The sequence below is a fragment of the Sus scrofa genome, unplaced genomic scaffold (genome assembly GCF_000003025.6).
Source record: "Sus scrofa isolate TJ Tabasco breed Duroc unplaced genomic scaffold, Sscrofa11.1 Contig59, whole genome shotgun sequence".
Lineage (NCBI taxonomy): Eukaryota > Metazoa > Chordata > Mammalia > Artiodactyla > Suidae > Sus > Sus scrofa.
Window position 1 is genome coordinate 1176986 of NW_018085257.1, and position 13743 is coordinate 1190728.

General features: G+C 41.1%; 2 pseudogenes; one reads left to right on the forward strand and one right to left on the reverse strand.

Annotated features, from left to right (window-relative positions):
• Positions 1-789: 789 nt before the first annotated feature.
• On the reverse strand, positions 790-1776 carry LOC100511911 (annotated as a pseudogene).
• A 7686-nt stretch (positions 1777-9462) lies between these two features.
• The window catches only part of LOC100158090, a 28222-nt pseudogene continuing 23941 nt past the window's right edge, over positions 9463-13743 (forward strand).

The following is a 13743-nucleotide window of genomic DNA, read 5'->3' on the forward strand; positions in this document are numbered from 1 at the left end:
CTAACCATAACCACAATTTCCTCTCTTCTCTAACTTCTAACAGAGCCCTGAACTAATCTAACCTTGATCAAATTCTAATTCAACTTTTAGAATTTTAGGAATGAGCTCATGTATGTTTTGGTGCTATTTAGTATCCTGAGAGATGGTATATGTAGCCTAATAGCACTATTTGCCTCATCCAATTCTGTCCCATTCTTTGTCATGAGAGGGTCTGAGGATGTTCTCTTGGGGTCAAGGTGAGCAGGAGCTGTCTTACTGGTCATGGAGAACCATAAAAGAGCAAAAATCTCATGGAAATTTTAGCCCACAAAGTTCTTATGTGGTGTATCTGGGAATCAGGCTTCTAGAAGTACAAATGGCGGGAATTAACTTGTGGTGCAGTGGTTTAAAGTTTCAGGCTTGCCATTGTAAAGGCAGAGGTTAGATCCCTGGCCCATGAACTTGCATATCCTGTGGAGGTGGCAAAAAAAAAAAAAAAAAAAAAAAAACGGGGAAAAAAAGGATAAAAAAGGAAGAAAAGTACAAATGGCAAGTAAACCAAGTATTGCACCTGATAACAAACAGGAACATTCATTATTTGAACATTGAGTAACTTAAGGCAGTTTAACAACAAATTAATCTTGGTTCTGTTGCTAGGTCTAGATTACTCCGGGTTCCTGTCTCCTTTCTGCAAGCTTAAGTTTCTCCCCCTTTTCAGCCCCTCAAACAATTTAAGACAACCAGCCAGAGGAACATATATTTTTACCCACAGTGACAGGGGCCAGGAATGGCATCCTCATCTCTTCAGGGTCAGTCCTTACCAGCCTGCTGGGATCTCTCACCCATGTACCTGCCATGGACAGCAGCACCAGCTCCTAGTCCTTCTGATACCTCTTTGACCTCATTGTTGCAGAAGCTGTAGATGAGTGGGTTGAGGACTGGGATGACAAGGGTGTAGAACACAGATGACATATTGTCACTCTCCAGGGCATAGATGGATCTGGGATGCAGGTACATGAAAATGAGTGTCCCTTACAGCATGGCCACGGCCATGAGGTGGGAGGCACAGGAAGAAGCTGTTCATCAGAAGCCCCAGACTGGCTGCATGTGTATCACAGTGCCAGCAATGAATCCATAGGACATGGCAGTAGTCAATACTGTGGCTGTCTGGATGAAGCTGCAGATTGCAAAAAGCAGTTCATTGAGAAAGGTGTCATTGAAGGAGATGGCTAGCAGTGGAGGAATATCATAGAAAAAGCTCTTCACCTCCTGAGAACTGCAGAAGATCAGGCAGAAGGTGAAGGTTGTGTGGACCCACTGCACTCACTGCCCTGCTCTGGCCTGATGCTCCCAGCAAGGTCAGGCACAGACATGGCAACATGGCCCTGGTGTAGAGAATAGTGTTTTTGATGGCCACATAGCAGTCATAGGCCATGGCTACCAATAGGCAAGGCTCGGCATCTGCCAGCCCTGCAATCACAAACATCTGGAGGACACAGTCTGTGTAGGGGATGGTGGCAAGTAGCATCAGAAGGTCCACCAGCATCTTGGGGCTGATGGCTGAGGAATAGCAGGCATCCAGAAGGGAGAGTTTGGCCAGGAAGAAGTATATGGGTGTGTGGAGCTGGGTATCCATGCAGATCAGCAGCTTCATGCCCATGTTTCCCAAAAGGCTCACCAGGTAAATGGGCAGGAAGACCAGGAAGTGGGTGACATGAAGGTTCCAGCGATCTGTGACCCCAGAAGGATGAATTCAGCAGGGGCACTGCTGGTGCAGGTGAAGTTCTCTGGCTTCATCCTGTTGAACAGAAACTGAGGAGAGACAAAGCAGAGGGAGGTAAGGGAAAGGTCATAAACATCATGGGGGAGAGAGTTTTTTGTACTGGTATCAGGACTTTGGTGTTAGTCCTACATGGTAACAAAATTGCTGTGTGACCTTGGACAAGCTGTATCACATCTCAAAACTTTGTTTCTAACACTAAGTCACTGCCATTTAACCTTCATGAGAGAGGAAATCTTGCCTGTCTTAATTAATTTCATATCTGCAGTCCTGAGAACATAACCTATCACAGAGTAAGTGCTCAATTATTTTATTGCACTTTGCTTGATTGAATTTTACTTTATCATGCTTTACATATAGTGTTTTTTTAAATAAAGGTTTGTGGCACCATTTTCTTTTTATATTTAATTTTTAAATTTTTATTGAATTATAGTTGATTTCTGTTACACAACAAAGTGATTCAGTTATACACATATATGCACATCCATTCCTTTTCAGATTCTTTTCCCATATAGATTGTCATAGAATACTGGGTAGAGTTCCCTGTGCTTTATAGGTCTCTATCAGTGTAGCACCATTGTTACAACAGCATTTGCTAACTTTGAATCTCCATGTCACATTTTGGTAATTCTCACACTATTTCAAACCTTTTCATTATTATTACTTTGTTATTGGTGATTTGTCATGGGTGATCTCTGATGAACCACCTTCACTGGTTCCCTGAAAGCTTAGGTGATGGTTAGTATTTTATTAGCAATGAAGTATTTTATTTATTTATTTGTTTTGCTTTTTAGGACTGCACCACCAGCATATGAAGTTTCCCAGGCTAGAGATCAAACTGGAGTTACAGCTGCCAGTCTATGCCAAGGCCACATGATATCTGAGCTTCATCTGAGCCCTACACCACAGATCACAGCCACGCCAGATCCTTAACCCACTGAGCAAGGTCAGGGATCAAACTCAGACCTCATGCTTCCTAGTCAGATTTGTTTCTGCTGCGCCATGATGGGAACTCCAGAAATGAAGCATTTTAAAGTTAAGGTACATACATTGCTTTTTCTAGGCATGATGCACTTGCATACTTAATAGACTGCAGTATAGGGTAAAGGTAACTTTTATATGCACTGGGAAGCCAAAATATCAGTGTGAGTTAATTTATTGCTATATTGTATTTTTCTATAACTAAACCCACATCTGCTTGAATTTGTTCAATGAATGAATGATGAATAGGGTAGTAGTTAGCGTCTAGCCAGGGATTGAAAACCCCATGATTCTTTTTTTTTTTTTTAACATTTTGCAGCACACCTGTGGCATATGGAGGTTCCTTGGCTAGAAGGCGAATATGAGTTGCAGGTGAGGCCTATGCCACAGCCATGTAAATGTCAGGTCCAAGCTGCATCTCTGACCTATGCCTCAGCTGTGGCAATGCCAGATCCTTAATGAAAACAGTGAGGCCAGGGATCAAACCTCCATCCTCACAGAGACTATGTTGTGTCCTTAAACTGCTGAGATACAAGGGGAATTCCCAAACCTCATGATTCTATGTGCCTTCTCCTTTCCAGTTTCCCAAGGAGGAAAAGAGGCAATGAAATGGGCAGAGTCTCCTGATGCAAAATGTAAATAGCTTTGAGTCTTGAAGTTGGCTGGGAGGACATCTTCCCATTGGAGTAAGAGCTGGGAAGGGATAGAGCAGCAGTGGCTGGCATCTGGGGGATATGGCCAGGAGGGTAAAGAATAGATATGAAAGTATTCCAGGACTTGACTCTTCTTCTCTCCAAGCCTCGGATTTCTCATGTATTTAATCAGAAATAAAAAGCTGCAAGGATTCAATGAGATGATGCATGTAAAGCATCTCACACAAAGCCTGTCATGCAGCAGGCTTTTAATGAAGGGTCAGTAAATTGAATTGAATTGAGCTATATGTCTTGCCTTGATACTGGAAGGAAGCAACTTGATGGCAACCAGAGGTACTGTAGTTTCCAGAAAATGTAACATTGCTTCACCCTCCTGTGCCTTTTCACTAGTTGCTTTTGCTTAGAACACATTTCCTCTTTTTGTGTTTGATAAAAACTGTCTCAGATATAAAGCCTTCCTTCAAATGATTCAGAGGAAAATAAACTTCTCCCTTTGTTGTTCTGGCTGCCCTGGAGCCTATGTCTATCACAGTGTTTCCTTATTCTATTGCACATATTACTTATGTGACTGTCTGTTCTGTGGGCTTTGAGCTCTTTGGTTCAATATTCATTCGACAAACCTTTACTGAGTCCTTGTATATGCTAGGTATGGCCCTGTGATTCATTTTTCTCCCTCTAGGGTCTGGCAGTAATCAGTGCTCAATAAATATTAGTTGAATATATAAAAATGAAAAGAATGTGAACATTAATAGCATGCAGACTTGGTTTTAAGTTTGGGTTCCTCCACTTTCTGGTGTGCAAATTAGGACAGGTCACTTTACCTTCTGCAGGCTGTTTTCTCATTGTAAAGTGGGAGATGTAATATCTATCTATTAGAGGAAAGCAATATGCAACACCTGGAACTGAGTAAATGCTCTTTCTCATTCATTTAATGGAGTTTAGGAGTTCCTTCATGGCTCAGAGGGTTAAGAACCTGGTGTTGTCACTGCTTTGCCTCAGGTCACTGCTGTGGCGTGGGTTAGATCCTCAGCCTGGGAACTTCCACATGATGTGATTGAGGACAAACAAACAGACTAGTTTAAATGTTTGGGACCTTACCTGTGGCTGGTGAGGATGATGTAGAGCTTCTAACAGAGCACTATTTGGATAAAAAAAATTGATTATATTGAGTTCCCATTGTGGCTTAGCAATAACAAACCCAGCTAGTATCCTTGAAGACTCAGGTTTGATCCTTGGCATCACTCACTGTTTTGAGAATCTGGTCTTGCCTTGAGCTGTGATGTAAGTCACAGACAGAATTTGGATCACCCATCACTGTGGCTGTGGTGTAGTCTGGCTGCTGTAGCTCTGATTTGACCCCTAGCCTGGTAACTTCCATAGGCTATGGGTGCAGCCCTAAACATGTAGCAAAAATTGATTATATCACATATTATTGTGGTTGTGATGGTAGAATGTAAACTGAGCAATTTGGAAGACAATTTGGCAATGAACTACCAAAAACCATGCATACCCTATGTCTTAGACTGCTTGGGCTGCTTTCATAAAGTACAATAGACTGGGGGGCTTAAACAACAGACATTTATTTCTTGCAGTTCTGGAGGCTGGGAAACCCAAGATCAGGTACTCAGCATGATTGGATTCTGGTGAGGGCCCAATTTCAGACTTACTGATGCCTGCCTTCTTTATCTCATATAATGGAGAGAGACAGAGCAGGTTGTCTAGATTATTTTTCTAGGGGCACTAATTCCATCATGAGAACCCCACCCTTCTGACCATGTTACCTAATTATCTCCCAAAGGCTCCTCTTCCAGGTACCATTACATTGTGGGTTAGGGTTTCAACATATGAATTTTTTGGGGGGAGACATTTTCTCCACCTTGGTGGGGATCACTGCTAGAGGTCAGTGTCTGAGCTTAGAAAGCTGTGGGCCTCAAGCTCCAACCAACCACACATTCTCCATGAAAAATCAGCTTGCCAGCTAAAGTTCTACATCCAGAACCCAGTTGGTAGCAAAGCCCTTGTGTGTTTCCATCTATTCACATGCACGCAAATACTACTTACCGTCACAGATTGAGGAGCATCTATAAAATGGAAACCATCAGACTTCAAGGCTTTTAAATTTATTTGAAATTGTGGGGTTCAAGGATCCCAAAATATTAGTTAAGCATTTACTATTGAGTGTGTGTGTGTGTGCACAAAACATAGAGTGAATTCTCCATTAATTTCTCCCTGTTGCCTTACTGCCCATGAGGAGTAATCCTGACATTCAGGGACATTCATTTTTTTTCCTTGAAGGAAAGAATATGGAATTCCATAGAAGGAAGGAGATAAGACACACAGCTATGAAGGTATGGAGTTGGGCTTGAACTCAGATCTGGCTCCAAATCAAGTTTCTTTGTCTCTGTGCAGAGACCCTAATTAGATCTCTTAAAAGATTACCAAATTATTGTTGGCACTGTCTTGCCTCAGTCCTCTCATTTCAGATGAAGCAGATTGGGCCATATCAGGTGTTTCTGGTCTACTCTGTGGACTTCTTTCACTGGAACTACAGGTGGAGCTATGTGAAAAACTGTATGTCTCTACACAGTGGTCAAAAACTCTCATTCAGGGCTCAGAAATCTGTCCTTGTAAGAAAATATTACAGGTGATTCTAATATGTAGCTTGATTTTGATCCCTGATCATCAGAACTTATCAATATTTTTTTCTTTTTTTTTGGTCTTTTGCCCTTTTAGGGCTGCAACTACAGAATATAGAGGTTCTCAGGCTAGGATCTAATTGGAGCTGTTGTTGTTGGCTTATGGCATAGCCACGGCACCTCAAGATCCAAGCTGCACCTGCAAACTACACTACAGCTTTAGGCAACACCAGATCCTTAACCCACTAGGCAAGGACAGGGATAGAACCCACAACCTCATGTTTCCTGGTCAGATTCATTTCTGCTCCAGCATGGTGGGAATTCCAGAGCTTCCCAATCTTTAGTGCACCTAGGGAGCTTATTAAATGTCAGTTCTGCATCAGAAGGACAGGGATGGGCCTGAGATTCTGCATTTCTCACAAACTCCCAGGAGACACTGATGCTTCTATTGTGGGTACAAAGCTTGAGGTATGGAAAGCCTAGGTCATATTGGACAGCATTCCAGGTTCTGACATATTTTTTTCCTCTTTTTTTTTTTCTCTCTTTTTTTTATTTTTAGGGTTGCAAGTGCAGCATATGGAAGTTCCCAGGCTGGGGGTTGAATGCGATCTGTAGCTGCTGCCCTATGCCACAGACATAGTAAAACCAATCTGAGCTGCATCTGAGACCTGTGAATCTAGCCATGGCAATGCTAGATCCTTAACCACTGAGTAAGACAAAGGATCAAATCCACGTCCTCATGAACTCTAGGGTTGGTTCTTAATCTAACAAGACAGAACCAGAACTGCCCCGGATCTGATAATCTTTAAGGTTCTAGCATGCTGGGGGGTTCTCAGCCTCCTCCGGCTAGCTCTTTTCTCTCTGCTGATGACTTTGTTTTGACTCGTCCTCTCTTCCCAGGCTCCACTATACTCATGAACACTTTTCAGTGTGGCAAGGCTAAACTCCTGGTATTTATCAGGATGTAGCCTCCCCATTTCCTAAGGAGCCCCTGTTCTTAGCTCTTTCACCCTCAGCACACAGACATTTGATGTGTCTCAGGCTGTTGTCACTATGATAGCGCAGAGTTAGGGGGTTGGTAGGATGTACCTAGAAGCTGGAGGTGGGTGAGGCATTCTTCCCACAGAGAAGCTTCAGTCCAGCCATGGGGTGATGATGGCAGGGGAAGGTGGCAGGGACATGCCTCACCCTAGATGCAGGAAGTGGGGGACTTGTATTCTCCTTGAACCCTGAGGGAAGGGTCTCTATTTTCCTGCTGACTCCTCTTCCCATCTCTGCTGTCCTGAACTCCACAGAGACTCCCTCTCCACAGCCTTTAGGGACCCCATGACAGCTGGTGGTAGTGGAAAGCCCAGGATGATGCATGTTTTGGAGCCTGAGGAATTTGGAAAAGTGTGTCTGGGTGGGTTCCAGGTTCTGTGTGGAGAAGACAGTCATGCTGCTTGATTAGAGGCTTTCCCTGGGCTCCTTTTTCCCATATGTTCTCCCCACCCCCACCCCAGACTTCAATCCATATTTGAGACTCCATATTTTTTTATGATTTATGACCTTTTACACAACACAAATTATTCCTGGGGGTCTCCTAACATTTAACATTTTCCTCTTGCCTTGAATGCCCAACCTCTTTATTTATTTTTTCTTTTTTGTCTTTTTAGGACTGTACCCATGGTATATGTTGCATATGAAAGTTCTTAGGGCAAAGCTCTTATCCGAGCTGTAGCTGCCAGCCTACACCATAGCCACAGCAATGCTGGATCTTTAACCCACTGAGCAAGGCCAGGGATCAAACCTGAATCCTTATGGATAATAGTTGGGTTCATAATCCTCTGTGCTACAATGGAAACTCCAATGTTCTGTTCATTTCTACTGTACAGCAAAATGATTCAGTTATACATATATACACATTCTATTTCATATTCTTTTCCATTGGTTTATCACATGATATTGAATAGTTCCCTGTGCTATACAGTAGGACATTATTCTTTATTTTATCTATAATTGTTTGCATCTGCTGATCCCAAACTCCTAATCCATCTCTCCTCGACCCGATTCCCCCTTGGCAACCAAAAGTCTGTTCTCTATGTCTGTGAGTCTGTTTCTGGTCTGTTGATGAGTTCATTTATATCACCTTTTAGGTTCCACATTAAGTGATATCATATGGTTTTTGTCTTTCCCTTTAAGACTACTATTGATCCATTTGCTATTACCAGTCCTAATCCAGAAACCTGCCCAGGGGCATACACAATTAATAACATTGGGCATGAGTATTCTTTGTATGTCAATCACAGTATACAGACAACCCACCAAACTGCTGACTGGGGATGTTCCTTGGTGGATCATCAGGTTAAGTAACTGGCTTTGTTACTGCTGTGGCATATTGCTGGCCTGTGGACCTAAAAAAAGGATTGCATGTACGGCATTATCACTACCATGCAAGGAGGTGCTTGTGGCTTTATCCACAGTGTTGTGTGTTCATACCTGATGAGTCTATGAATGGATCATTTTATTAAATCACATTAAGGCACAAGGATGAAGATCCTGAGTCCCCAGCCTAGGAGACTTAATAAGTGATTCAGATCATGGGCCTGTGATGGAAAAAATTGTTACTTATGTTGGAAATCATTATCTTAAACTGTGGTTTTTCTTGCATGAGCTACACTGTTGCTGTGATTCCTGCCTCCAAATTCAGCCAGATAGCCACCAAATGAGCCACATCCAAGTAAGTGACACCTCTTGCTAACAATTAAAGGCACATTTCAGAAGACAGAGACATATGTGATAGTAGGAACTCGTCACCAGAATGTTGGTGTCACCAAGCCAAATTTCAGTCTGTTTACCTGTGGGCAGTAAAGCGTCTCCTAACACTGGGTTGCTTTGAAGAAAATGGCATTTGTTGCAGGGCAACAAGGTGGCTAATGCCCCAAAATCCTGATAGATGGTGAGTTCCTGTCATAGCTCAGCAGAAAGGAATCTAACTAGTGACCATGAGGACACAGGTTTGCTCAGTGGGTTAAGGATCTGGTGTTGCCATGAGCTGTGGTGTAGGTTGCAGATGTATCTTGGATCCTGCATTTCAGTGGCTGTAGCATAGATCAGAGGCTACAGCTCCCACTTGCTGGGCTGGTAACTTCCATATTCCATGGGTGAGGCCATAAAAACAAAATAAAACAAAGTCTGATAACTTTTAGGGAAAGAGTTTTAAAGACAGAGTGAGGGAGAGGGTTGCAGGTGCACAACAAGCTGGGAGACATTCCTCTGATTGGTTGGTGGTGAGGTAATCAGGAGTCAACATCATCAGCCTTTGGGTTCCAACTGGTCCACGTGCTTGTGGTTAGCAAGCAGTTAATTTTTCCCACCTGGTAGGGGTTTCAGTATCTGCCAAACAGCTCAAAGGGAATGGCTCAGAATATTACCTGTAGCCCTTGAGGAGGAACTAAAAGTCCTTGACTTTGTTTTGTGGCTAAATTAGTATTATTTTTTTTGGTCTGGCTTGTTTCCTTTTCTATCTGTACTTTTCTCAATTCTCTGATTAAATGTATTCCTTGGAACTTGAGGAAGGCCGAGGAAGCTAATGTTTGTTTACAAACCAGCAGAAGGCCAAGAACATGGGGTGGAGCAGGGGAGCAGGGGGTATTTCCAAGGAAGCCCCCATAGGGACCTGTTCAGTTACATCTGGAGAGGTCACTGAGAGGACAGAGAAAAGGTAACTGCTGATTGACCTGCAAGTTGGACTTGGCTGATTGGAGGTGTCTTGACCCTGCCTATGTCCTTGAAATGTACACTCTGACCTCGGTTCCTAGGCTGGGAGCCATTTTCGAGGAGGCAGCCTTGAAGCAACAGTGTGTTGCTGAGACTCTATGGACAACATGTGTGTCTGAACCCACTGAGGGCCTCTGTAAAAGCTTTCAAGATCCTGGCCAGCAGGGGTGGAGAGCTGCTTTTGGCTTCAAAGACAAGCCTTGTAAGTAAGTTCCCTTGCTTATGAAAACTGCCTCCTACCATTCTGGGGTGGGGGAATGGTGGCTGGCTCTTTTTTCAGGGGCCAGTTCATGAACAGACAGGTGGGTTTTCTTCCCCCTCCTCCATGGCAACTGAATTACACTTTATATGAATGGAGGGGCTTATGTGTGAGTGTCATCCTGTCCTCTTGATCTTTCAAAAGCATCTTCCCTAATATATTTTCCCCTAATTATGTTTTTGCATTTGTTTATTGTGGGCCTAAGCTGATACTAGAGTTAACAGAAAATTTTAAACAATTATGTGCTTTTTCATGTGGTTTCTGCTCTTTGATTATTATGAATAGTGCTGCTATGAACATTCATGTACAAGCTTTTATATGGATGTAGGTTTTCTTAGTTATATACCTAGGAATGGAATTGCTGTGTGGTATGGTAACTCTATGTTTGAACTTTTTGTGAAACTGCCCATGTTTTCCAAATTGGCTACATTATGTTAAGTGCTTACTACCAATACAGAAGTGTTCACCCTCCTCTCATTCCTTGCTAACATTTTAACATTGTCCATTAATACTTTTTTAAAAAATTAACCATATTAGTGGAAGTGAAGGGGTATCTCATTGTGATTTTGATTAGTATTCCCCAATGATTAATGATGTTGAGTTAATTGGCCATTTGTATTTTTTCATTTGGAAAAATGTCTCTTTAAATCCTTTGCACATTTTAATATTGGTTTATTAGTCGTTTTGCTGAAGTGTAAGAATTCTTCATATATGCTTATACCAATATCTTATCAACTATATGATTTGGATATATTTCTACCTTTCCATGGGTTGTCTATTCACTCTCCTGATGGTATCTTTTGAAGTAAAAAACTTGGTGATTTTGATGAATTCCTGTTGATCCATGTTTTCTATTACTGCTTGTACAGACAAGCAGTTTGGTGTCATGCTTAGGAAACCATTGCCTAATCTAAGGTCAGAAAGAGTCTCACTCCCATGCTTTTCTCTAATTGTCCTGTAGTTTAAGCTCTTGCATTGATCCCTATCATCCTTCTGAATTAATTTTTGCATGAAGTGTGAGATGAAGGTCCATTTTCATTCTTTTGCATCTGGCGATTCAGTTTTATCAGCATGGTTTGTTGAAAGCACTGTTCTTTCCCCCTTGAATTTCCCTGGAAGCCTTCTTGAAAACAAATTGCCCATAAATGTGAAGGTTTGTTTGTGGACTCTCAATTGTATTCCTTTGTCTGGCATAATGCTTGTGTATCATTGTCCTGTTAATTGAAGTCTAGTTTTTCTACAATAATTATATAGTGTACACTTGTATTATATATAGTGATTCATAATTTTAATATTATACTCCTTTTATAGTTATTATAAAATATTGGCTATATTCCCCATGCTGTACAGTAAATCCATGTGGCTTATTTTATACCTAATAGTGTGTATGTATTAATCTTCTGAACTGATCTTGCCCCTCCCCTCTTCCTTCTCCTCACTGGTGACCACTGATTTGTTCTCTGTATCTGTGAGTCTGCTTCTTTTTTGTTATGTTCCCTAGTGTGTTGTACTTTTAACATTCCATATATAAGTGATGTCATATATTTAGTTATCTTTTTCTGAGTTTTTTCACTTAGCATGTGGTTCTCCAGTACCACCCATGGTGTTGCAATTGGCACAATTTCATTTTCTTTATGTCTGAGTAGTAGCTCATTGTGTTTATATGTGTATTTATATGTGTGTGTGTGTGTGTCCATTCATCTGTTTATATGTGTGTGTGTCCATTCATCTGTTGATGGACACTTAGGTTTCTTCCATATCTTGGCAATTGTAAATAATGCTGCTATGAATATTGGGGTGCATTATCTTTTTGAATTAGTGTTTTGTTTTTGTTATTTGGTTTTCTTTTGGGGGGGGGTTATGCACCCGAGTGGAATTTTTGGGTCATAGGGTAGTTCTACTTCAGTTTTTGGAGAAACTACTATACTGCTTTCCATAATGGCTGCACCAATTTACAGATCCACCAACAGTGTATGAGGGTTGCCTTTTCTTTGCATCCTTACCAACATTTGTTATTCATGTTCTTTTTGATGATGGCCATTTTGACAGGTGTGAAGCAATATCTCATTGCAGTTTGATTTGCTTTCTCTGATGATTTGTGATGATTAGAATCTTTTCATGTGAAGTACTAAGCATAAATTACTTCTTAGTTATTTAGTTTGTAGTAAGTTTTGAAATCAGGAAGTGTGAGTCTACCAACATTAGTCTTCATTTTCAAGAAAGGACTGGTTATTCTGGTTCTATTTCATTTCCATGTGAATTTTATGATCAGCTTGTCATTTTATGCAAAAGAAATATATATAGCTGAGATTTGTAATGGGATTGTGTTGAATTCAGACTGTTTATTATTTCTACTAGGTTTTGGGGGGATTGATTTCTTAAGAATTTAAAACTATACAGAATCTGCCATTTGCAAGTAGAGATGATTTTCCTTCTTTACAATCTAAGTGCCTTATATTTCATTTTCTTCCTTAGACATGCTGTTTGGAACATCTAGTACAATGCTAAATGGAATTGGCAAGATTTATTGTTATTCTTGATCTTAGAATGGTGGGAATAGGAAGATTAGGTAAAAGGGATAGTGGAGCTCACAAGAAAAAGAGATCCCTTCTGATGATTAGAGTGGGCTGGTGTGAGAGGGCACATTTTGAAGATGACATGGCAGTTAAACTAGATAGGCTTGCAGTAAAGTGCCACAGAGGAGGAAATTATAGTAGAAAGAAACACCCTGAGGGAAAATGTATATGCTATATTTGAATGAATGAGAGTCCCATTATTGTCAGCATCCTGATTTTGAATAATTATGGGACTTGAAATTGAGAGGAAACTCTTTTTTTTGGCCATACCTGTGGAATGTGGAAGTTCCTGGACCAAGGATTGAACCTGTGCCGTAATTGTAACCTGTACCACAGCTGTGGCAAAGTTGGATCCTTAACCCCCTGCACCACGAGGTAAGTTCCATGAAATTCTGGAAGAGAGTGAGATGTGTAGGAGGAGAACCACCTAAATTCATAATATCACTCTAAAAGTCATGTATCATTTCAGTAAAAAAAATAATGATACCCTGATGTTCCCTGGTGGCACAGTGGGTTAAGGATCTGGTGTTTTCACTGCTGTGGCTCAGGTCAGTACTGTGCCATGTGTTTGATGCCTGGCCTGTGAACTTCTGTTGATGTGGGCATAGCCAAAAAAGTAAATAAATAACACACCACATACTGAAAGCCACTGAATTATAGCCTTTAAAATGAATTTTATGGTGTATGAATTACATCTCAGTAAGACTCGTCTTAAAAAATTACACATCTTACTGAAACAAAAAAAAAACAATTTATTGATCACATGAACTCTATGCAGAAAAGAATTTCCAATGATAACACTGGCAGAAGAGTCAGAAGGAGGAATTTTTTTTTTATCGGTTTCATTTTTATAAAGTGAAAACCCATTTAGTTCAACACATCAAAAAGAAAATGGACGGATGAATGGTGACTGGGGAAATTTTGCACTAGGAGCATGAGAGTGCAAATTTTAAATCTTTAATACAAAGAGGACTTACACAAGTCTGTAAGAGAGTCAAATGACCTGAACAATTGATTAGGAAGAATAAACACAATGTATTTACAGAGAGTTCCTCTCATGGTGCAGTGGAACTAAATCCAACTAGGAACCATAAGGTTGCTGGTTCTATTGCTGGCCTCG